Here is a 22,386-nt window from a genome sequence, read left to right on the forward strand (position 1 = left end):
TCATATTTCTTTTCACTTTTCCAAAATGTTACATAAGAAAGCATGGAGTTGCCCTACAATACATCCACAAGTGTGTGGAAATCAGAAGCTTGCAAAGCCATGACATCATTTTTGATATTTATATATTCAAGACATAATTCCCCTCATTATGCTAAGTATTTAGCAAATAGAACTAATCTTGGTCAACCAAGTAACCTAATGAAGAAAAGGTTAAGTCAGGATTAATGTCTGACAGTGAGATGAAAATATGTCTTCCTAAACCGTTTAGACAAATGTCGGCAGAAAGCTGATCTATTTCATGAAAAAAAAAAAAATACTGTTTGGTGTTTTTTTTATGTTTTTTCTGACAAAAAAAACTTCACTTTAAATCAGTCATGCAGTGTCTGAATTTCATTTTACTTATTATTTTTTTTTTTTTAAGTAAGCAGTGACATAAGTGAAGAAACATTTTCTTTCCTCTTTATCCTCCCACATCTGGTCTCTCCAATCTGTGGTCAGCCAAAACTGGTTGACCAATTACCTCATTGTGAATACCATTTTCTTTTAACATTGGTTAATATCAATGTCTAGATGTATAACACATAGGGTCGACAAAGCGGTCTTCTTAGGACATTAGATGAATGGTGATGATCAACTACTGGGACAGAATCCACAATAAGGATGTCACCCTGGAAGAGGAGCAGCTCTGTTGTGTCCAATAATAATAATTATGGTAACTACCAGTTTTAACCCGGCCCCAGCTGCTCCTGCTGGGTCCACAGCTGTGTCCCCAGAGAAAGAGTTCTCCCTTATTTTGTTTTCCCACCCACAATGGGAGCCCGGAGTTCAGGAGATTTGGGCTGCTGCGAGTCAGAATGGATACTTCAGTGGTTTGTGGGAAACACAGGGTCTCTTGGGGGGAGAGGGTCAGTGTCTGTGCATCGTTTCCTCCCATTACAGTAATAAGAGCAAAGAGTGCGTTGCTGCTGTTTCCAGACAAACTGCTTCAACGCGCAGGCTCTCTCTTTGATGATTCAGTGGCTATGAGAAGGCAAAATTGCTCTCCTTTCATCTCCCTGCCTCCATCTTCTGTCCTTCCAACTTTTCATGAATGTTTTCCCAACAGGAAAAATTGGCACAGCACCGCCTCCTGTGGGAACAAGCTCATTTAGATTCTACATAAACACACACTGAGTACCCCTGTTTTCTTTCCCAGACGATGGTTCCGTTCGACCTGAGCTTCAACAGCTGGTCATCCTCCCCAATTCTGCTGAAAAAACAATCTTAATAATTTGTCATATAATTTTCCCAAATCCATTATGGGGTTATTCCTGGCAGGCTGCTGCTCTTGGAGCTTTGTGATTGCTTGTTGTGGATCTCTTTTGTTCATTGTGCATACACCGGCCACCCAGACGGTTCAGCTATAGAAAGTGAGTCATAAGCAGTGGGCCAAATGCCCTTGGACTTCTCGCTCTCAGGTTGCTTTCTTCAAAGAACATGACTCACCCTGCTTTCAGGTTCCTGTTCCTCTTTTTGTCAAGAAAGTTTCTCCTAGCTCTCAACGTTGGGTCATTAACCTCCCTGGGGGTACCCGCAAAGAATTCAGTCTACACCAGGAAAGATCTCATCATCATTGTCCAGAGCTCTGATTTTGGTTCCTGTAATCTACCAGTTTCACTTCCAAAACTCCTTCACGAGTTTCTCCAAAGGTTTTCGGGTCGGTTTTACAGGATTCAGGTTTCTGATCCATATTTCAGAGTCCTTCTGTGTGTTTCTGCAGTCAGTGGGCCACCCTCCAGTGCTTCAATGTGGGTTCTCTCGGTCATTTGGCCAGCCTGATTGGGCTCACCTTGTTTCCATGTCATCAATTGGTTCTGATTTTTCTTCTGTTGTTTGCACACTGGTTTTATATCATGGTCTCTGTGTTCCTAAGTTGACTTTGTGATCTTTCTTTATTAGATTCTTTTTATCGTTATGCTGCTTTTGACTTCACGTCTGCACTTTGATACTTCTCCTGCAGCACTACCCCTGAGTAAAGGAGGATGGATGTAAGTACATGTCACACTTTAATCTGTGGGGGGAAAAAAAAAACATGCATTTTATTTCTTCCACTTTTTACAATTATGCACTACTTTGATATGGGCGTAATTTATAAAATCTCAATAAAATTTACGTTGGTGCTTAAAACTCAGGCAGTATATGTACTTTTACAAGGCATGTTGCTAACAGAGTTTGATTTACTCCTCCAAAGTTGTTAAGGTTTTTGTTTTCATCCAGTTTCTGACACATAAAAATAACATATTTATAGACCAGTGCCTAAATTTTAATATAATGCTGCTATGGTTGAATGTGGCCACTCCATGCAAGGATATAAGCCATAAAATACCAGTTTTACTTCAACACCCCACAATTTTAGTTGTGTTTAAAACAAGATTTGCTATCATGCATAGTAATAAAGAAAAGTGTTTTGGCGACGGGATCTATTTTATTGTGTGTGCCGTAAACACAAACACACACTTATTGTAGTTAGCTTTATAACTTCCTCTTTTCCCACAATATTTCATGCCATTAATCTTCATCTGTGCCCATGATGGTGGGGAATAATGGCATTAAAACATAAATGGGTCAATGAAGCATGAGTTTTTTGTTTTTTTTTCTTCTTCGCTACCTTTAAAAAGGCTTGAGATGCAGCGTGTCAGGTCGGAGTTGCATGAAATATGATTACCGTAGCTCGTTTGTGTGACAGCCTGTATGTTTGGCCCCAGGTAATGAGTATATTTACACATATGTCATTTTGCATTCTTTCGTCCTTTGGGAAAAGCAGTCCAACAGTATTCAGACTAAAGAACAGAGTTGTAGAAGTGCTTCCCAACCTGTATCCTCAGGATTCAGGTGAATCCGACGCCTCTGATATGCTGTGAAGGGCCTTAACTGTTGGTCATTATGTTCTTCAGAGGCCTGACAATAACAACTCAACTTAGATCTGATCTTAAAGCGCATGCACTACTGCACCTTTCCATCCTTTCTTCATTTTTCAGGACAGCATCCCAGATCAGAGAAACACTGCGCTACAGGAAATTCAACGTAGAGAATTTTGTTTAGATATTTTGAGCCTAAACAAAACTGTTTACAAGACTTTCAAAAGCACATTTCATCAGGGCTCTTTTGGGGGCATGAGAAAAAGTTATTTCAGTCATGTCAAAGTCAGACAATAATACTTCTGCCTGAAGCATCTGTGCACTCATTGGTCAGCAGCTCATCTCCCATCTGGCCCCTATATGGCTGCCTGCAGCTCCTCTTCACCTGAGAAACCAAGCTCAACTCCTCAAACTGTAGGTGGGAAAAGATGAGACAACAGACAGGGAGTTTTCTCAAAGTGCCTGAGCAGTTTACTTTCACAAACTTTAGAGTGTTTCTGGGAACGTCACACAGAGGAGACCCCATGGCAAAGCCAGAACTCATTGGAGGTACTACATATCTGTTTCAGCCTGGGAACATCCTTGGACCCCTCGCAGAATGAGCTGCAGATTGTTGCTGTAGAAAGTGACTTCTAGGTTTCCCTTTCAGATCTATGATCTGTGTTATAGGTCTTGAAAAGGTGAAAGACTGTGGACATTTAGGAAAAAAAAAGGTCCAGCTATAAAAATCAACAACATTTAGGCAAAAGTATGTAATCCACTTAAATAAAATATTAAACATGTTTTATTCATTTATTTATTCAATTCTTCTTCATATCAACAGTGTGGAATTAAGAGTCTGTGGGAGGATTGCTGTTTCTACTCTTGTACACCTGAATTGACTGGGATTTCTAATCTCTCTGCTACTTGTAAACATTTTTTTTTCTTCTTCTGAATAACTCCTCACAACCTTTGACCCTCACACCTGAAGCCGTTCTGCAGACCAGTCACCTCTCCGTCGTAAGTCCAATTCTGTGAAATAAAGGAACAAAATTATGAGTTCTCGGTGGCTATTTGTCACAGGCAGCAACATGGTGTCAGATGGTATATCCAAGAGTGAACTTTGATTTTACCATTTGGAAACAGTGCAGGGGTGTTGGGTCAATATATAGCAAGTGGCAGATTTTATCCTCAGGGTGTTTCCATCTCCGCTCCCTCTGCTGGGGATGATATTATATGCTGTAATTCAGCTGCAGGAATAATTGACCTGTCAACGGGTTCGGGCCACCGGTCCCATCACTTGGCTGCAGCGACCCTGTTTCTGTAGATTGATACATCCTGTTTCCCCCTCAGAGGTCTAATAGTGTTTTAGCCAATCTACACTTACAGAATGATGAGCTGCTGCTAAACTAGTCCTCAACACAGAACTCATAAAAAAAAAAAAATAAAAAAATAAAAAAAAACAGGAGGGGATGCTGAACGCAGCCCACCTTCCCCTTGTTCAGGTTTTCTTTCAGGCTGATGCTCATATTCAGGACGTGGAGCAGCAGACTGTTACTAAGTCATCCAAAATCTAAACTCACCTGACAACTGAGGGTCGGAAAATGTCTGAAACGGATGATGCCTGGAAACAATTTCCTTATCATATTAGTGCTTTCCTTTTAACCCTCTAAAAGGAGCTTCATCAAAACTTAGAAAAGAATAGCAACACAAGAAGTAAGTTTATATATAGCTGTATTATATATTTTTTTCAATTACAACAGATATATTTTCCTCACAGTTTTAAGCCTTTAGTTACTGTAAATTTGTAGGCTGTTTTTTTTTTTTTTCCTATTCGACAAAGCAGGAGCACATTTCTAACAAAGATGATTGTTAGAAATAATCGTTTTAACAAAAGATGATTTTTTTTTTGTTAGACAGAACAAAAGACATAAATGTCTTTTTTTTATGTCATTTATAAAAAAGACATTTATAAATGTCTTTTTTCCCACTATCAAAATCTGACATTTTAGCAAGGCTGTGATGTTTGGCTGTGGAAATGTTTTGGTGTATCCCAGCTGCCACTGAGCCAAGGTAAGTGGATAAGGTTAACACAAGGGTTCTTTTCTGTTACTCCTTTGCCCAAGTGGTTCTTTCAATTATTGACGAATGAGGGTTCTTGATGCAGTGCCATCTAAAGGGATTAGAAATCATGGGTGTCCATCTTAGGCGTGCTCTGAAATTCCTCCCTGTTGCTTGAATGATTTTATGATATTCTCCACGGTAGAGGGAGAAATATGCAAATTCCTTCCAATTTTGCTTTGAAGAACTTTGTTTTCCATCAGTCTTTTAAAATTCTCACACATATATGTTGTCAAATGTGACATAATCTAAACAGCTTGGACCATCAGAGAAACTAACTCTCCACAGTGAAGCCTTTCTTTACATCTCCACAGAGAGGGCACCAAACAAGGCAGAATCCTGTTCAAAATAAACACTACTATACTTGACTGAATATTACTCACATGGCCAAGCCAAGGGCATTTTGAGAACAGACAAGAAAAAGATTGAGCAATACAGAGGCAGGAAGTATTTATTTATTTATTTTTCTTTAAGTAGCCAAGGTAAGACTGTCAAATTTGAGAACACCATACTAACTGCCCAGAGAGGTTGCAGCATCTTGCTGTGGGGCAGCTGCGTTCAATGAAGAGAATGGAACAAACAAGAAAAACTCTTTCTAAATCTTCCTTTTTCAGCTAAAGGGTAAATTCACACCTTCCAATCCGGTTGACCGAACAAAGAGTTGTAAATCAGTAATGTGTATCAGATCATGAGCAGAGAAAAAGAACAACACTGTTGTTCGTTTGAACAAAATCATCTTTTGTTAAAACGATTATTTCTAACAATCATCTTTGTTAGAAATGTGCTCCTGCTTTGATTGTTTAAAAAAAAAAAAAAAAAAAAAAACTGTGCAGTGTTATCTGCAGTTTTCCCTATCTTGCACATTTATCTATCAGGTAATACGAGAAAACACTGCAAAGGTAATGCTTTGGAAAATAACTAGTTTTCTTCCTAAGCAGACCAATGATTGGATATTCCAATCTGTGTAAAATAGTTTGAACTGATGAACATAGAACCTTCTAGCATCTGGAGATTGTTGGATGAACCAGACTTGTGCAGCGCCACAATTCAAGTAAACTCAAGTAAGATTTATCATCCCTAAGGGGCAACTTGTTGTGCACCTTGCTGATGTTTTGGCTGATTTTTTTATTTATTTATTTTTATTGTGTCCAATAATAAAGTGCCCCCTTGTTTTCCACACATGGCCTTAATCCACAGGTGTGCCTCTGAGTGTCAGTTAACCTATGAGAAATTTCCAAAGCCATAACATCATCTTGGTGTTACCTCGTAGTTGAAAAAGTTAGTAATCATTCTATCTTTTTTATTCAATAGAAGCTAATCATTATAAGTTCCATTCTTGGAAACTTTAATATTCAAATGTCTGACATATTATATTTCTCAGTGTTGTGGTATTTTGCAAATTGAACTAATTTTGGTAATTCTGACATTAAACAATAAAAGTTGGGCTTTTCTTGAGACAGTGAGGAAAGTGTATGCATCTTTTCTTGGAGTATGCTAATTTATGGTTTCAACTGGATTTCATTAAATAGTTTTAGTTCTGCTTGAGGACTAAACACTAGAAAATCCACATGAAATCTTGATTTCCTCACCCAATTGTTGTTTCTAAAAATATTGCAGTTAAATGTGGTATGATTAAAAAAAAATAACTTTCAGATAAATCACTAAAAAGCTTCTTATAGTAACTATGGTAACATCAATTCAACATTTTAAGCCGAAAGGTGACAGGTTTTTTTTTAATTAGTGTGACACAACTATATCTTGTACATCTGATTACTTTCAGTACTCAAATAATTGTAGTCAAATGTGTAATGTTTAATGTAAATTATACATCTGATAATCTAATTACGACATTATTAGGAAGGCTTCTCCGGGGAACATGTTTTTTGCAATCATGGGAATCTCAGTCTTTCTCAGTGAAGCCAGCCTTCTTCCTGTCCTTCCATCTTGTTACGGAACAGCAAAACCAACTGTGACTAACGAAGGAAACTTTTCACCTGAGTGCCGAGGATCAGCCATGTAGAGCGGGATATCACCAAGACAAACAAGATGGAGAATGTTGCTCCAGCTGCTGCGTGACAGGCATGACCGAGAATGCAGAAGATCCAGATTTTACCTTTGACAAAGACACCCTGCTCCCATTTGTTTTCTCTGCATCAACGAATGGATTTAATTTGTGAGACAATATTAAGAAAAGTTTGTGGGAAAAGTTGTCAGACTCTGAAGTGCCGGTGGGGTTCTTCCTTTACCTATACACTTTAGTTGTTTCTTTCTTTAAGCTGTCAGTCAGAGAAGAGCTGGAGGTCTTTTTCTTTGATTTGTATCCAACTCAAACAACATCTCTCCATGCAACCAAGTGCGTCTCGTGGGAAACGAGCGCCCTCCTGGCCCATGAAAAAGCAGCCTGAATCAACATTCACAGGACACATGGAATCAGATTCCAGACGCTCCATACTCCCTGTCTGACTCCCCTGCAGGTGTTTACATCCAGGCTGCAGATTAAAGTTGTACTGAGTTGTTTTTGTTTTTTTGTTTTTTTCACCCCCAAACTCTATACATCACCGTACACATCAGCAGATTGTCACTGGTGTGCTTTTTTTTTTTTTTAATATAGCTACTCTAACATTGTTTTTGCACAAGAGAAAATCCCAAACAAGATGTGTAAATAAAGTGTAATTAGATTTTTGAACTATTGGGTTGATATTAGCAGACATCAGGTTTTTCTAGACCCTACTTTGCAATAATACAAACAGCTACAAGAGATTCTTCTCATAGTTGTTTGTACTGTCTCTGAAGTACCTTGGATAAATATGAGTGATAATATTTATCTTCCCTTTGGGATCAATAAAGTATTTTCGGGTTGAATTTGAATTGAATTGAGCTGAATTGTGCCACTCGGCTCGTCACAATCTCATCACGAGTCATTGTGCAGAAGACAAGACCAATCTAGCCAATTGATCAGGAAATCAGATTTCTGTACTGTACTGCTGTAAGCATGGACCCACTGTTTGCCAGAACAATATGCCAGTGAATGATGAGCTGTGTCACTGATAGCAGTGGCGCTGATAAATAACAAACTGCAAAACAATCTCCTCACAGTCACAGCATAGAGTGAGAAAAACAACCTTCAAATCGTCATGAAAAGTTTCTGAGCAGAAATTAGACTTCAGAGAGAAACATTATAATTAACTAAATACTCCAAGGACATAAAAATCCATTCTCAGCCTCAGCAAAAATAATTGCACTATTATTTTCAGCCATAATTAAGTAGCTAAGGCCTCTTACAAGTGTAAAAAATTTAATCCGTTTTCTAAATCCTATATAATTTAATGTGGGAGAAATCAAATAAATAAGTGGCTCTGGCTCTTCTGTGACAGCGGTTGATATGGGTGATTAGGTGAGCAGGGCGTGAAGAAGCCCATTAGGATTGTATGGTGTCATCACAGCAGCTCCGGGGTGGCGTCCCTAATCCACTCCTCGACCCACAAACGCTCGCCACTTTCCCTCCAACGGCTGCAGCGGCGGCGGTGGCGGCGGCACCGCAAAGACGAGCGGCCGCTGATTGATTCTTATCCCGCTAAGAAGACGGGAGGCAGATAAATGCCGAGGTAATGAGAGGCAATTATGAGGCATGAAAAGCTTTATTATGGAGTAAAAGTGTCCTCGTGTCGCCTATGTTACAGTAAGAGCTGAAAAGCGGAGAGTTTTCAGGATAATCAGGTCCACGTTGAACAGGTCAGGTCCCGTAAATCTATTTACTTTTAAAACGCTCAGCTGCATCAAACACGAGATACACAAACACGTGGGAAGCTTCACATGACATAAATGTGTTGTGTGTTTCAGGTAGGGACATTTCAACCAGTTCTCCTGTGAGCGACCACATTTTCTGGATACGTTGGGTCTCAACATATGAAATAAGAAGCTCAAAAAAAGTTTTGATGGCAGAAAATGGTGACAGCAAAATTTTAGTGTTAGACTGTAGATCAGTGGTTCTCGATTCCAGTCCTTGAGGAATGGTGTCCTTTAGTTTCTAGATATATCTCTGCTTCAATACCTGAGCTAATAATAATGAGGTTATTAGAAGGAATCTGGAGAACTTCACTGCAACTGAGGAATGAATTCAGCCTGTGTTGGACAAGGGACACATCTAAAAGGTGCAGGACACCGTCCCTGGAGGCCTGGATTTGGCGACCTCTGTTATAGATGGATCCAAAACTTTGGGGAATTCTTCATAATAATTCACTCTTTAAAAAAAATAAAAACAGCTACAGTGATAGCATAGGAAAAACCTAAGGGGACTAATTATAAAAGTTTTATGTCTGAAAAACCCAACATAGCTGTGCAGCATAAATGCAACAAAAACATGGAATAGTTTTATTTTATCTCTGGTTGAGGGTATTTCCAGTTTCTGTAATGTTGACAGGCACAGAAGGAATTTCTTACAAAACTGTTTAATATGGTAAAAGATAAAACCATTTTTTTTTATTTTAGTACTAGACGCTAAAATAATGTTCTCTATGAAAAAACAAAAAACAAACAAACAAACAAAAAAAAAAAAAACTGGCTCAACATTTTCTTTCTATAGACGATTTTGTCCAAAGAGGAAAACCTCTCTCCTGTTTGGGTTTAAAGGTTTTCTGATTGTTATATTTTTTTAGTGTTGAAGCCTCACGCTAACATAATTAAAAAAAAATAATAATAAAAATCTAACAGAGATAATGAGATGTCAAAAACAAATGAAACCATCTTTCTTTTGACATCTCAGCAGATCAGATTCTGTTACTTGTGATCCTGTTTCCTTATTTATACCTTGGACCATGAATCCACAAATGAATGCCTGGCATTATAACCTATAGTAGACTACTGTGTTAAATTACGTGCATGAAAAATTTGCTTGGATCTGATTGATTCAAGAAACCTTTTCATCTGTGTGCAGTTATGCAAGCATATCAAGACCTTAAGATTCTGATTGATGTGAACTTGCATTAGTTAAAGATCTATGTATTTTGTCAGCAATTAATCAAACAAGCAACATGGATTTGTACAACTATTTTTTTTTTTTTTAAATACAGTGGGCATTTTCATGAGAACTCAAGAGTCTAAGCTGATTTTAATATTTATTGTTTTAGAAGCAATAGCAGTTTTTTTCCTTCCTCCAGGTTCTTAACATGAAGGTGGGAAAGCACACATTTTAGTTGGTGCACGCATTTTTAATATTCACGCAACCAGCCACTACTAAACTGAAATTCTTAACCTACGTGATCCACAAGAAAATCTGACTTAAAATGTACTTTCCACAGTGAACAAATAACAACATAGCTGGGCTTTACTGCTGTGCTGCCATACTCCAATGACATAAATCAGTCTGAGACCCGGAAAGGGAGGTAAGGGCATCATATGACACATGATAGATGTCTAAACTTATAAATCCAGAGATGAGTGAGAAACCCACCCTCCACCGTTTGCATGTTTGATTTGTGAGGGCCAGTAAAAGCAAACATCCACCATGAGATATTAAATGTTAAGAGAAGAAGAAGCAGACACAGCAAAATCCTGTAAACGGTGGGCCTGGTCTACTTCCTAGGGGAAAAATAATCAAGAGCACCATGTTATAGGTATGAGCGATACGCCACCAGTATGTTTTGTAGAAAGCTCTCTATAAGAAGGACATAACGCAAAGTTAATGGCAGCATGTAACTACAAACGTGGTGAGTAAGTCCATACTAGATGTTTGGAACATGAAGTGGTTTGATTAAAGCCATTCTTTCTGGTTCAGTAAGTTATCCCTCCTCGGGTTTGAATGGCAGCACTGATTAATGTATTCATCTCCTGAGAGTAGTTTCCTTCTTGAAATGCTGGGATAAATCTGTGAGTTGGACTGCCTGCAGTCAAGTCATTGGAATGTACATAATCAGTTTCTTACTGTTGTCCTGTTCCCTTAGGATTTCAACCCCTTGAGTTCTTCATATGAAAAAAAAAAAAAAACTAAAATAAAGTCATAAAAAGAATTCTTAACATGAGCTCGTCAAAACGGCACCAGAAACCTTAAAAGCACTTTTGATCAGACAGTTAAAAGTTTGATCAGAAGTGTGCGTCGTCAGATCAGCCGGAGATGAGAGAATAACGGAATGTTTTGATCCGGTAAATTGAATAAAGGTGGATAATACATAAAGGCACTGTTATTGCATAAAGAATGAAAGAGAAATCTAAATATCTCTTCCCAACTCAGAAACTCAGAATGTTTCTTTTTCTGCTGCCTCTTCCAGGTGTAACCCTGGAATGTGACTAAATGGATTAATGTGGCTCTCTCTTTGAGGTACAACACATCTTTGAGAAGACAGAAGGAGCTGAAACGGGGACTTTAATTGGCACATCCAACTGTTTTTGTTCTGGATGGCAGTCAAGCTTGATGGAGTACAAACTGCTTGACATGATGATCCGTTGATGTAAGCCGGCAGCAGTCGGACTGGGAGCTACGTCCATTACTGCTCCAGCTTTCTCCGCTCAGTATGGAGACAAACCGCTGCTGTCAGCTGAAAAACCAAAAGACAAAAAAAGGAAAGAAAGAGGAGGAAAAAAAAAACTCAACGATATCAATCTCTGCAACCCTCACTGAGTTTATGGTCTTCACTCCTCGTAGATAAAGCTTTTAATGGTCTCACTGTGCAGCCCGCATCTGAAAAAGATGTTTGGTCAGCAACGACTCATCTTCAACTCACCGCTGGCTAAAGCCACATTTAACATCAATGAAGCATTTGTTTCTATGCTCCTTTAACTTCTCTTAGAGACATAAGTTCCAGTCGTTGGCAGTCAAAGGTCTCATCCCTCTGGGTTAAACGCATCTTTTCAGCGAAAAGATGCGTTTAAAAAACAATAATATACTTTTTTCCTTTGTGACTTTTCTGATTTCAGAAGGCAAATAAAGGATAAACAGTTAAGAGCTTCTGTTTAAATACAGAAGAAAAGATAAATGGCTGCAGATAATCAGAGGATGGCCATCACATTTAGTCATAACTACTAGAAAGAGTGTGCATAAACATCAGACTAGAACATTTTTCCCCCTGCAATAACCCAGGAAAAGACTTCTTACAGAATATGTTCATGGGCTTTATTCCCAAAGCAATCTTCTCTTGGGAGCTCAGGCAGAACCTCAAAACTGAGACATATAAGCAGAAATCGAACTGGAATCAGAAATATGACTTTGATCTTTGTAATAAAAAACTGTTTAGCGATACCAGACACTCAAGACATCAGTGTAGACATGGGACATATCAAAGCGACTACTGAAGAAGCCTTTTGGAGTTTAGCTGTACACTACTGAATAGAAGCAAAGCAGAGCACAAAAGGGGTGTTTCTCTTTGTTGTTTCATACATACTTTTAAGAAGAGGTGAAGTGTCAAGTGGCATAGTAAAATTTATTTTATGTTATGTTTGATACAACATTTTTATAAGAACTGAAGGTAAAATAGTTACTTGACTCTGCTATAGATTGGCACTATACACAATACTGCCCCTTTAGTTACTTAACATACTTGTTACATTGTATATATTGTTAGATTTTAAAACTATAAAACCAAACCATTTAACATTTTTTTTATTAATTATGATACAGCAATCTATTATTTCTCAAAGCAGATCATTTTAATACATAGTGTTCCTATATAAAATAGCCTTAATAATGGATTTGCAGTGGCCTCCATAGATGTGCCGTCTGCAATTGCAGGGCTATGAAATACTTGGGTTCTTGACTTCAAATGAAGAAACTGCTGATGGATGGAGACATATTACACAATGAGAACAACTCCAAAAGTCTGCAGTCAGACCATAAAGTCAACCAAATGTGTTGTTTGTGAGCATAAAGCTTCTTTGGAAAGAAGATTTTTGCTTCCTCCTTTTAGAATATATTTTTTCTGTTTGAGATTCAGCAGAGAAGAAAAAAAAAAAAAAACCTTCAAGTCTAGATAAAACATTTTTCCTGACAAAAATTGTTGGTTGAAAAAAGTCTAATCTATTCAACATTCTACTTTAATCATCACATTGGGTGTCGACAACCGTTAAAGTTTTAAAAACTTTGTGTTTTCTCTAAGGAAAGAGACACGAGTCGGCTGATCTTCACAACATCAGGCCGATGGTGCAAGTCAGGCAAGAACCAGTCCCAGGCCGGAAAAGGCCCCGATTTAACATTTAGATCTTAGTTACATTAGTCAGATGACGTCAAATGAGATAAACATATTCTGTTAGTTTCACAGTTATTTCCTGCCCTAAACAAATTCATACATAGCACAGTACACGGTATGACATAAGTGGTGGGTGTTCTACATGGATACTCTACTGATACACTTCATTATCATTATATGGGCACTGTTCAGAACAATATGCACTGGGGGAGCCATCTTCTCTCTTTGCCTAGTGGTGTGTGGGGGCAGAGACAGATAACCCGGACAGTTATTTGCTAAAGTCCTGTCCGGTCTGACCCAAATAGTCGTATTTATCTAAACCATTGAGTCATAGCTGATTTTCCACATATACCTATCCTCCTTAAAATGACGCTTAAAGAAGTGTTCGTACAGAGGTATCAGGGCCGCCCTTCTCTAAGACTTCTTTTTTTTTTATCTTAACAGCTTACAGCTCAACATTGTCTTGCTGCTAAGTCCTTTCTCTCTGTGATGCTGCACCTTCTACACGCTCAGATAATTACTGTATCCTCATAACAGTCTGGAAATAAAACAAATGTTTGCTCCCTTTCAAACCAAATCATTTCAGTGGCACATAAACAGCAGTTCAATGACAGCATTAAGACAGTGACTGATCCCTAAATGAAATAAATAACGGTCAAATCGTTGTGAGATTTGTGGGCCATGCCAACAGGAACAATGATCAGGCATTCAGTCATGTGAAAGTTGATCCAAATGTAGTTATTACTCAGTTAAAACTCAAACAGCAAAAACCAGGACAGGAACAGGTAAATACAAGCAGCATGGAAACATAATTAACGCAATGAGCAGATGTGCTGTTCACATATTCATGACAGGCGTGAGATAAAGACAAAGGGTGAAGACAGAAAAAACAAATATCAGCCTTCTGAGTGGAAATATGCAAAACCCAGCAAACTGCATTCTGTGTTCTTTTTACAGATAAAAATGTGTGGTCTTTCTGTAAAAAAAAAACAAAAAAAAAACAGTGAATTTCAATGTAAAATCAGTTTGGCTTCAGGGTTTTTGTGATATTTCTCTTTTTAGCCCATGAACAGCCTGAGGCAGAAATCACAAGCTAATTTTAGTAAGATGTACATTTGAGCTAAACAGCATTAGAAAACATATTAAAAACTGATAAAAAAAAATAAATAAAAACAACAGTTAAAAAGAGTTGGGACCGTAAAGGCAAATGTTGTAAATTAAGGCAGTTTAAAACCCACATTTTGTCAACCTCTGCTCATTAATTACTCCACTGCCAAGCTGAGAAAGAAGTTCTTTGTTCCCACAGCAGAAACCACAGTTTGTGTCCTGCAGCTGAAAAACACTGGGTGTAAACTAATTTAGCTAGTTTCTCTCTCTCTCTGTGGTTAAACTTTTCTGTGATGCTCTTTGAAAATTCGCTCTGGCTTGAACTTTGCAAATAAACTTAAAAATCTCATATCCTACTTTTTTCCTTTTCCTGGAATGAGAAGCTATTTTCTCCCCATGTGTTTGGGAAATGATACAAGCAAAAATGATCGGGTGTCAGAAAACTGATTCAACAGAGGAAGAACAACAACTGAGCCTTTCACTGGGAACAAAAGGGAGAGAAATTGAGAGATGCAGCTGGGTGTTTTTGCTTCATTTTTTCCCCTTTTTTGTTTTTCTGCTTTATATGTTTTCATCTTCTGCTTATCCAGACTCAAGGTGATAAACACGGGAATAAAAACCTGGCTTTGTATATTTTCATATCCTGTTTTGAAGCGACGGAGCGCCTTTTCAGTGAGCGCTCGCAGAGCAGAGACAAGGGCACATCACACAATAATCAAGCTGCTGAGAGTTGATGTGACATCACACTAATGGCTAAAAAGCATCCGCCATTGAAAACTGGAATTTTAATAAGCTCCTAATAGAGTTTGAAATGAAAAAAGGTGAGAACTTTTCAAGGTTCCTCTAATTTCAGATGGGTGCCTTGATCGTCAAACTGCAAATTAAAGAGGTAATTAAAAGCAGTGGATAAAAAGTTAGCTCTGATGCTGTCAAAGACAAGCGACCCTGAGGATCTGTGACTAAGCAACACAGAAATAGTCAATTATACACAGATATTTGCATCAGTCTTACCTGTCATGTTGGTTTCTGAACAAGATGACAGAACAGTTTTATTTATAAGGAGATGAAAACAAACTCCTTATAACACTTCTATGGAAGCACCTGCGCCAATTGTTTCCACTTCCAGTCCTCACTGAATGTGCATGATCTTTGCTCTCTCCAAAACTCTAAGATCGTATTCTACATCTGTAGCACCTTTTTACATCTCTGCACTCAGCTACTGCCAGTGAGGTTAGAGGTTCCCCAATCTGTCAGAGATCAGAACTGGGTTGAATCACTGATTGCCAGGTCAAATACTGCAACAAATCATTCAGAATGTATTGTCGTATTTATTAAATCAATCGCAACTAAGCACTCTCGGTACGTTTGGCACCGACAAGTCAAGTCACAGTGTGTAATTTGATACTTTTTTTTTTTAATTTACAAGTTTACAGTCATAAGCTTCGATGCATGAATATAAATATTTCACAAATACTTTTTTACAATCTGCAACACAGGATCTTTTATCATATATACTTGGTTAAAGGTCAACTACTATTACAGACATTTTAGAAGATATTTAACATTCCAGCTGCATCTTTCAAATGATACAGAAATAAATTATCCCTTTGTTGTCTTGCAAATACTTACAGAAGCATGGCAAAAAGTATCTAAGGATGGATTTTTAGAGGATTCCTTTTTCACAAGAAATACAACAGCTGAAGACCATATATTGAATACGTCTGTGTTTGGTGGGCGCTAAAGCACCAGCAATTCTTGATCGGCCTCTAAAAGCCTCATCTGTAGCTTGCTCACCTTCAACTACAACACATTTTCCTTTTAATCAACTTCAGTTTAGATACGGCACATTCAGAACATTATTTTTCTGTGTGATCAATTTATATCTTAAAACGAGTTTCACTTTTTCAGGCGAAACAGGCCAACTTATCAACGGTGGTCTCATTTATCGAGCACCTGTACAACACATTTTAAGAATCAGATTTTACTGCAATGCTGCATGGACACCGTTTAGATAAATGAACAGATTTCACTTGCGGGGGAGACGACTCAATGAACAACTCTAAGAGAGAGAACACACCTAAATCTGTTAATGATGCATGCAGCAAAATTCTCCACTTTCTATGCTGTTCGCGTCTTTCCATTAGGACTCCACCCATGCTACTGTCAAGCAATCTCAACCAGGTGAACGTAGTTTGAAAATGCCCCTTGGTAACAGAACATATTAACAAAAGATGGAGAGACAGACAGTTCATTTCCCAGCACCCAGCTGAGCAGCAGCCGTTTGGTCTTCCAGCTCCCCTCACATCATTTTATGGCATTCGACTCGACAGGGAGCAGAAAGCCTTAGAGCTAAACTGTACCTACTGCTGGATGAATTTCCAGCTCTGATAATATTACATTTCCTTTGTGCAGAGAAGGAAATCAGTATTCTAACCCAAAGCAAAAATATGATTAATTGCTCCCTTCTCAAGCCCAGGCGCAAGGGTAATAAGCTCGACAGGAGGAGTTACTCTTTTCATGCAATTCAGCGTAGCTCGTGTATGTGCAAATACAGGTTTTTAATGCATGCACTACTTAGAAATATCCACAGAAAATTGAATTTGGATAGTTACACGTGTGAGTACCACACTCGCATCAGATGAGTCTAAATGAGAGCAGAGAGAGAGAAAGGAAAGTCTGCACCTCTTTGATACTCCGAACAAATAGCAGGACTGAAAGCTCCCGTTTTCTCTCTTGCTTTTAATGCGCCGTCTCAAATGCCAAAGCCGTGGAATCTTTTCATTAGTTCCTGGCTCAGACACTCGCTAAAATAAATGCTCCCTTTTCATTGTAAAGGCTGTTAAATATTACAGAGATTTCCAGGTGTTTTCACAGATGGAAGGAAGAGCAGTGCGGAGAGATGCTGTAAAAAAAAAAAAAAAAATGCTGAGGCAGAGAGGTGGAACAGGGTAGCATTTTTTTTTTTTTTTTAAATTGTGTTTTCAGAAAATAGTCAGCATATCATTGAGCTGGGCTGTCAGTTTGTTCAGTGCTGATGATGAGCCTCAAGGACCCCCGAAGTGAGATTACACTGAACATAATTGTTGCTACTGTGATTTCTAAGAAGCATCATCTACAGTATACATGCTGTGAGTCGTAGTGTCAGGTGCGACACACGATTCACTGCAGGTGAAGAAATTCTAACTTCTTCTAGCAGCAATTCCAGGCCAGGAATTTGTTGGAAGTTCCTGTAAAAAGGCATGGTTGGTTTGGGAATTGACTTAAGTAAAACAGGCCAATTCAGTCAGAACTGAAATGAAACAAAAAGTAAACAAGAACCAAAACCGCATTTTATGGGAATGGGACATGATTATACACAGTAAAATTAATTTTGACCTTACAATATAGCATTTTCATTATATCTCATTACTATGAATAATCACATATTACAATAACATTATAACATGACTTAAATTATACCATGTTATAACATTATTTTCCAATCAAAAACATAGCAGGAGAGTTGTCTTGATTCTTCCATGCATGTCTAAGAAATCATTGAATCTCCTTTGGCAGCCATTCAGGGGTGAACATGCGGTTGTTCAAACAACGCGCAGCCTCAGAGTCCGTGCAGCAGTCCCACAGATTGCATTCCCCTCCCTGTCTTCCCCACTTTGCTTGTGGCAGCATATACTAGCAAACATCGGGTGGAACTGCATCTGCTGAGCTTCTCATGTGAGCTACTTCTCAGTCCAGTGCTCCTACGAATGGTTGTAAACAGGAGCAGTGCTGTGATGATGTGATGATGTGATGAAGGGGGAGTGCTGGAAAGAATAGGAGCTTCTTAAAGAGACAGAAGCCACTTTAAAGGTTTCAAATTGTTTTTTTTTTGTTTTTTTTTTTTAACTTATTTTCACAAATATAGTGCAACTGACGGTAGCACAGTTACTTGATTGTGGAAATACGTGCCCAGAAAATACGTGACACCAATCAGTTGTCCAAAAACAAAAAGGTATTTTTCCCAATTTGTCTACATACTGAAAGAACAGTGAATTTAATAAAATCATGTAAGTAAAAACTGTAGTTTCTTTGTTCAAGTGACACACTCTATAAACAGTCAGATGCTGGTAAAAAGCTTTTAATGATGTAAAAATAAAAATATCCTAAAGCAGCAGTCTGTGCGCAGACAGTGAAGGCCAGTTAACCAAAGAGTATAAAATGGGTGGGCAGGTTTACATCCTGTAATGATTCTCACCATGATAAATAACATACAGCACATTTAAAGCCCTGACAACGGTGTGCATAATTAATTTAAACTTACCAAATCCAAGGTCAAATCCAAGGTTAAAAAAAAAGTGTGAAAAAAGTCTACTTTTTACACATTTAATGAAAATATATATTTTGTATATAGAAGATTGTTTTTCCATTTATTTAATCTATTGAATTACCAACATATGCATAATGAGACACATATTCATTTGGAGTACTTTTTTGCAGACTTAATAGCTGAGAGAAAGTGAGCTTTATTTTTTGTTTGACTGGAACTTATTTTAAATAACTTAATGATTTGTTTTGTGGGATTCACACGCACCAATGTGCAAGTGCCCAAACAAGTGCATTTTTTTCACTTGGAACTTATTCCAAGAAGACATGGTTTTAGATGAAACAGTGAAGAATTATTACAAAATTTGACTACGACATAATATTTTTCATACAAAGCCTTTCATTTGGTTGAAAAGAAGGGCTATGTTCGTCTTTCTGTGTACATAGCGATGGTAAAAATGGGCAAACGGTCACTACGGTGAAAAAGCTGCCACAGCTGGTTTTTTAAGGTTTACCAGGTAAACCAGCGAGGACAGGTTTGATGAAAAGAAAGAAAAGCCATAATGGATGAGGAATCATATTTTACTGTTTTGGGTTTGAACCCATATTTTAAACTCTTGCCAATCCACATATTCATAAATTATTTCTTTCTGCTTGTGTGAGAGAGATATGAGCTGGAAGCTTCTGGATATCAGCCATCAAGCCGGCGCTCTTGCAAGGCTGGATTATTCACACATTCGACCTCCAACCCTGAACAACAACAAACAGCTCAGTGCTCGCCGCTCGCTCTGCTCGCTGTTCGGCAGATTGGACGATTACGGGTCGCGACATCAGCGGTTTGGCGCTAACGTTCATCTCGCATCTCCTCTGAGGTCAGAAATAGACTCCATCGTCTCAGTAATTCCTCCCATATAGAGAATATTTGACATTTCCCTCTCACCAACACTCTTTTCTTTTGAAAGATTTTTTTTTATTTTTTTATTACCCTCTGCTGAGTGCAGAGTGACAGTGAAAGTAATACCAGAAAGAAAACAACCACAAGGATAAAGCTGAAGGTTCCTTTGTGTTGGCTGTGAAGGACCCTCTTATCTTTGTTCATACCTAATGAAGGCAGGGCCCTTTGCAACATGACTGGTTTGTTTCATAGAAAAATATTTTCATGAGTTCAGAGAACTTTTCTTCAGATGCTTTGAGTCTTCAGTTTAGTGCACACAGGTATAAAGAGAACAGTAAAGATCCTCATCAAAATGTCTGACCTGTTATGACCTGAAACTCCCTAATATCTTCTTGTACATACAATCAAAAGTTTCTAAGCACTCGTCAGCAGCACAAATGCCATATGAACTTGGGGCTTTTTGAACCAATCCTTTTCTGTGTTCATTGATTATACAACATTAAACTGCAAGAATCTGGTGTGAAAGTTCTCTAATTGACACTAGTAATGGGAGCAACCGTTTAGTTCAGTGCACTGAATCCAGGGGTGAGTTGATCATCTGGAGGTTCCTGAACCACTGGTCTGTTCTAAACACAGTGGACCAACACCAGCAGAGAGCAATGTGCCCCAAACCATCACTGACTGTGGAAACTTCACACTGACCAACGTGGATTCTGTGCTTTTCTCTCCATCTTTCTCCTGATATTGGATCCTTGATTTCCAAAGGAAATGCAGAATTTACTTCTATCTGTGAAGTGGACTCTGAACCTGTCCGGTTCCTTTTCTCTCAGCCCAGGTAAGATGCCTCTGATGTCTCTGGTCCAGCCTGTATTCATCTGTTTGTGGTGGCTCTTCTGCAATGGATGGATTTTGCTTGACAATCTTCTCAAGGTTCTCTCTGTTGCTGGTGCACTTTTTCCAACTACACTTGTTCCTTCCACTTAATTTTCTGTCAATATTCCTGGAAACAGAATGGTATGTGGCTTACCCTCATAGTGAAGGGTGTGGATGACTGGCTTCTGGACATCCATCAAGTCAGCACTCTTCCCTATGATTGACAGGAGGAATTGATGCTTTAATTTTTTTAAACAATTCAATACATATTTCTGTTAACAGTTTACTGGTAGCTCTTTCTATTTTGTGTTATTTTCTAAATGTTTACTATCCACCGCTCTGAACGTAACCTAGAAACCAGCATATACATTTACCTGTTAATCTTTGCAAGCTTTACAATATCATGAATTCAAACTTGTATATCAAGTTTGTGTAGAATATATTATATTATGTATATATTATACAGGATGTGTGAAAAGAAAGAGCAACAGTAATAACTTGTGTAATTGTTTGATCCTGGAAAAAGAATGGTTCAAATAAACAATTAAATAAATAAATGACATCTGATTTGAACTAAACTACAGTTCAAAGGCAGAGAAGGAAACAGAATAAAAGTGAAGTATAATGAAGAGTAGATGTTGCAAGATGCTTAGGCTTAAAATCCAAGAAAGAATCAAGATGTATGATGAGGCTGAACTTTTCTGACTTAACAAATTATGCATCTTATATTTATTCATACATATCTAAATGTATGTATCCTTTTTTTTATGTATCTTTGTTGTTGTTCCATTTAGTAATCGTGACTTAATGTCAGGGATTGATCCCGGAGCACAAGTCACTGAAGGTCTTTCGGCAAGCTCTGATATTGATGATGCTGAGATCTGAAACATATCCAAACATGCAGGAAGATCCAAAGTAAAGCGAAAGCATAACAGCAGTTCATTCACAAAGTGAGAGAATACAAGCTTTGAGTGTGGGAAGCAGAGGTTAAGCAGGATTTTCCCTCCGTCTGCTCTACACAGCGTGCAGAAACACAAACTCCAACACAACGACGAACAGCAGAGATCAAAGCCTGGAAATGTTTTGCCACCGTCAACCTGGAAGTGCTCCAAGAACATCAAGTGAGGAGCAAGAAGAGATCTGAAGGGAAAGCCCCTCAAAGTGCATCCATCACTCAACGACTATCCAAAAGCAGACAAGCGCATTCTCTGCTGACCCTTTAAAGAATGTGCTGCTATAAGTTCAGAGCTATTTATTCTGCTGAGCAGTTTTATTTGAAAAAAAAAAAAGAAACCTCATGTTCAAAGTTTTACTATAGCGCAAAAATATAGGCACCTAGAAAGTGCTCACAGCACTTCATCCTCTCTACATTTTGCTATGTTGTAGCCTTATTTCAAATTGTGTAAAATTAATTCTACACACAAATATGTGAATACTTTCTGGATGCTCTGTAGTTAAAAGAAAAGGTTTAGCATTTAAATGTGCATAACATTAAGTTTTAAGAAATCACCTTGTAAGTACCAATACTAAATTACAGAATATTTGTCCAAATATTAGAATCAAATTGCTATGAAAAAAAAAAAAAAAATGGAATAATTTTAGAGGGTGGACTTAAAAATGTGAAACAAGTTCTCTCACAGCATAAAACTGTTTACTATATGCAGTGGTAAACACATGAAAATAAGACTGGAAATAGAACAATTGTTGGGTTGGAATGAGATTAAGCAGACACTGTTCAGAAAGTCCCCAATGGAGAAATGTTCATTAGAAACTATTTGGATGTCAGTATTGTAATTTCACCCATTCAGTAAACAAAAAGCGAGAGAACTGTGCTCATTTGTGGTCTGACTGAGGCCTTGGACCTCCAGGATGGCAATCCATCCTCAGTTTTAGCAGCTCCTGACATTTTATTCCAGGTATGTCGTTGCGGTTCACACATAATGATGGAATTGATGAATACTGACGGTAATAATGCTCCCCCACTTTGTGCTCCATTGTGTCTCCATCCACTGCCTCTGTTCGCGGCCTTATCTGCTCG

General features: G+C 38.2%; 2 long non-coding RNA genes across 3 annotated transcripts; one reads left to right on the plus strand and one right to left on the minus strand.

The window, feature by feature from the left end:
• Window positions 1–3,347: 3,347 nt before the first annotated feature.
• LOC106959531 (uncharacterized) lies at window positions 3,348–20,752 on the minus strand. The gene is made up of 3 exons (XR_001427381.1): window positions 20,503–20,752; window positions 4,010–4,096; window positions 3,348–3,908 (listed from the first exon to the last, which is right to left on the minus strand). It is a non-coding gene; the product is annotated as an uncharacterized LOC106959531 (long non-coding RNA).
• LOC106959530 (uncharacterized) lies at window positions 19,205–21,928 on the plus strand. Of its 2 annotated transcripts, XR_001427380.1 has the most exons (4): window positions 19,205–19,452; window positions 20,241–20,310; window positions 21,143–21,263; window positions 21,371–21,928. It is a non-coding gene; the product is annotated as an uncharacterized LOC106959530 (long non-coding RNA). The 2 variants fall into 2 exon arrangements; XR_001427379.1 differs by having other exon boundaries at window positions 19,205–20,310.
• Window positions 21,929–22,386: the final 458 nt, after the last annotated feature.

The sequence above is a fragment of the Poecilia latipinna genome, unplaced genomic scaffold (genome assembly GCF_001443285.1).
Source record: "Poecilia latipinna isolate Pla-1442-1.1 unplaced genomic scaffold, P_latipinna-1.0 Scaffold1092, whole genome shotgun sequence".
NCBI lineage: Eukaryota > Metazoa > Chordata > Actinopteri > Cyprinodontiformes > Poeciliidae > Poecilia > Poecilia latipinna.